A 3978-nucleotide genomic window follows, 5' to 3' on the forward strand; every position below is an offset into this window, starting at 1 on the left:
AGGTATGTGGTCTGTCCTTTCCCCAGCTCCTTTCCTTCTCTTCAGCTGGGGATGTCAAGGTTGGTGGGGACACAGATGGAGAGGTATGGATCAGCCAGTCAGTTGTAGCAACCACAGCAAACACGTGAGTGTAGCCAGAGTGGTGGGCCCTAGGTGCAGCGCTTCTAATCCAAACAGCTGGTCACCTACCAGCTTGGCCTATAGTGGCATCTGAATCTCTTCTGGGCTCCTGAGTAAGAATCATGATAGAAATAAGTAATCTCTAGTAAATGCTGACTTAGCCATTATCTCTCCTAATTCTAAAATAACCCTATGAAATAGTATTATCCTCCATTTTACAGATGAGACAAATGAGGTTTAGTCAAGGACTAGCTCAAATACCAGTATTCCATGGAGGGCTGTTAGCAAATTGCCAGTTCTTCCAAGCTAAAGAACAGGGTGTCTGCAGGGGTTCCATGTCTGGCTATGTAACAGATCCATCCGGAGAACTTTTTAAAAATACGCATTCCCAGGGGTGCCTGGCTGGCTCAGTCAGTAGAGCATGCAACTCTTGATCTCAGGGTCATGAGTTCAAACCCCACATTGGGCATAGAGCCATCCCCAAAAAGAAAGAAAAAAAACTATATTCCCTGGCCCAGGGGTCCTGATTCAGTGGGTCTGGGGTGGTGTCGGGATAGGTGTGTTTGACGAGGCACCGCTAAGAGATTTCATCAAAAGTCCTGCTGGAGCAGCATGGGTAGGAAGTGGGGCTGGTGAAGCAAGTGGAACCCAGTCACAGAGCACTGCAAATGCCCAGCTAGAGGTATGGGTTTTATTCTGTGACAGTGGCACCCTCACCATTTGGTACTTTAGAGACTCTCAGACTTTAGTGTGCACAAGAATCACCTGGGTATGTTATAAATGCAGGTGCTAACTCAGTCAGTCTGGGGAAGGGGCCCAAGATTCTGCAATTCTAACAAGCTTCCGGGGGAAGCTGATACTGTTGCTCCCCAAGCCACACTTTGGGTAGCAAGACTTCAGGAAGACAATTCCCAAAACATGTTCTGAGAAACATTAATTTTCAAAAGGGGGGGTTTAATGGTCAGATGAGTTTGGGAAATGCTGTATGCTTAATCCCACAGTGCACAGCAACATCCCTAAGGCCCTCAGAAGTCCCCTGGCAAGGCAGGTTTTAGCCATGGTTTCCAACTTATTTGACCACAGTATTCCTCCCTCATCCCCCCTTATTTGTTTGTTTATTTATTTAAGTTTATTTTGAGAGAGAGTGTGTGTGCATGAATGGGGGGGGGGGGGGGCAAGCAGAGGGTGAGGGAGAGAATCCCACACAGACTCCTCATGGGGCTTGATCCCACAAACCATGAGTTCATGCCCTGAGCCGAAATCAAGAGTCAGACACTTAACTTACTGAGCCACCCAGGTGCTCTCCTTCCCACCCACCCCCATCCCACCCACCCCCCCACTTTTTTTTTTTTTTTTTTAGTGTTTATTTATTTTTGAGAGAGAAAGAGACAGAGCATGAGTGGGGAGGGGCAGAGAGAGAGGGAGACACAGAATCCAAAGCAGGCTCCAGGCTCCGAGCTGTCAGCACAGAGCCCAATGCGGGGCTTGAACTCACAAACTGTGAAATCGTGACCTGAGCCGAAGTTGGACGCTTAACCGACTGAGCCACCCAGGGACCCCGACCTTTTTTAATGTAAACATCTTGGGGAAACACTACTAGAGTAATACTAATCCAGGCCCAGGCACTAGATGGATTAAAATGGAGTAAGTCTATGGGACACCTGGGTGGCTCAGTTGATTAAGCATCTGACTCAGTTCGTGATCTCGCGGCTCATGAGTTTGAGTCCTGCAAGGAGCCTGCTTGGGATTATCTCTCTGCCTCTCTCCTACCCTCTATCTCTCTCTCAAAATAAATGAAAATAAACTTAAAAAAAATCCTTCAAAAAAAATCATAAAATAAAATAGTGAGTCTGGAGGCAGGAAAGGCAGTGAAGGTTGGGGGCATCATGGGGGTCAGAGGAGGAAGGCATGAGCAGGCTAGTGGAGAGAAGGGACCCGGGGAGGCAATGGGATGAGACAAAAAGGCCTGCATGGATTCAAACCCTGGGTAACAAGCAGGAGGAGGAATCGTGAACAAGGCAAACAAGTCGGGGAGGGGGCGCTTAGCTTGAGGCATTTAATGGGCAGAGAAGAGCAGTGTGGCTGGAGCAGGTGAGGGAGGGGAGGAAGGGGCAGAGCCCTACCATGCAGGGCCGGAAGTGGTAGGCTATGTTCAGGACTCTAGTGGGCCACTGAAGGTTTTTTAAATACAGCAGTGACACGATCTGGTTTACATGTTTAAAATATGCCTTGGAAAGTGGGTTGCCAGAGGGTGCTAATCGGTAGAATATCTCTGGAAGGAAACCAGACAATGGTAAGAGCAGTCCCCTTTGAAGGCAACAGGGATAAAAGGAGACGCTCTGTTTACAACCTATCCCTTTGTACCTGCTGAATTTTACACTGTGTACATGCATTCCTCACTCATTGAATAAACAAGTAGCTTTTACAGAGTGGCGGAGGCTTGGGAGAACTGTCAGGCAGTCTCTACAGTTGTCCAGGGAAGAGGCAACAGTGGTGACATGGACTAGGGTGGTGGAGGGGGAAGTGGACCACGTCAGGAGACATGACAAAGAATCTCGAGGAAGGACTGAACATGGGGGTGAGGGAGTGGGAAGCAGCAAGGATGACTCCTGGAATCGACTAATAGGATGGATGGATGAAGTGAGGTGGGAAAGACTGGATGAACAGGTTTAGGAGGGAAGATGCAGGTTAGGGAGGAGGGAATGAGCTAGCTATTGGGTGGAGAGAGGGCAGAGCCTGGGGATACATTTGGTAGTGTCACCCCACAGGGGGTGTGGGAGCTCCAGGAGTAGGGGACACTGCTGAGAAGGAGATGTGAGAGAAGTATCTCAGGGTGGTGGGAGCCCTGGGGGCCCCCGAACTGGGGGTGTGGAGGGCTGCAGGCAATGCAGAAGCTGGCAAAATGTGTCAGGTAATCCTGACAGTGAGATAGAAGACTGAAGAGGGGTCAGTGCCGCTGGGAAGCCCAAGGACAGTGGGTTCCAGGGAGTAGTCTGTGTTCCGGGCAGTGAGCAGGCCCACTGGGAACTCAGAACTGTGTCGGGTGGGTGGGGGCAAGAGCCGAACTACAACGCTGGATTAACGGAAAAGGCCTCTAAGCAGGCTGGGGGCTCACAGCCCTCCCCCACCTCCCCCCCAGACGGAGTGCTTCAACCATGTGCGATTCCTTCAGCGACTCAATGCCACCCACTTCTATGCATGCGGGACTCACGCCTTCCAGCCTCTCTGTGCAGCCATTGTGAGTAGGCCTGCCCCAGCCCAGCCCTTATTGCTGCTCCCTGGCCCTGGACCAGTCTGAGCTTGGGCCATGACCCCTACCTGTCCTCGAGACCACTGACTTCTGGCCTCGTAATCCTCCAGGATGCTGAGGCCTTCACCTTGCCAACAAGCTTTGAGGAGGGGAAGGAGAAGTGTCCTTATGACCCAGCCCGTGGCTTCACAGGCCTCATCATCGGTGAGCATGCGCTCCTCCCCACCCTGGCCCCTTGTCCATCAGCGTGCTCTTTGGGGGACACGGACCTCGTTGCTAGGACTTGCCACTGATATGTGTTATGTGCCTTACTGTATGTGACGTGTCTGTCATGCGTGGCATGCCTGTGCTCCAGATGGAGGCCTCTACACAGCCACACGGTATGAATTCCGGAGCATCCCTGACATCCGCCGAAGCCGCCACCCGCACTCCTTGAGGACTGAGGAGGCTCCAATGCACTGGCTCAATGGTTAGGAGGATGAGGCACGGGATGTTGGGGGGCAGGGGACTATTCATCTTTACTCCCTTGGGCAGTTGACATCCCATCCCCAAATTCCCAGGTGAGCCTGTCTATTCCTGAGTGTGGTTGAGTGAGGGGTAGTGGAGGG

This window comes from Panthera leo, chromosome D2 (genome assembly GCF_018350215.1).
Source record: "Panthera leo isolate Ple1 chromosome D2, P.leo_Ple1_pat1.1, whole genome shotgun sequence".
In the NCBI taxonomy this organism is placed as follows: domain Eukaryota; kingdom Metazoa; phylum Chordata; class Mammalia; order Carnivora; family Felidae; genus Panthera; species Panthera leo.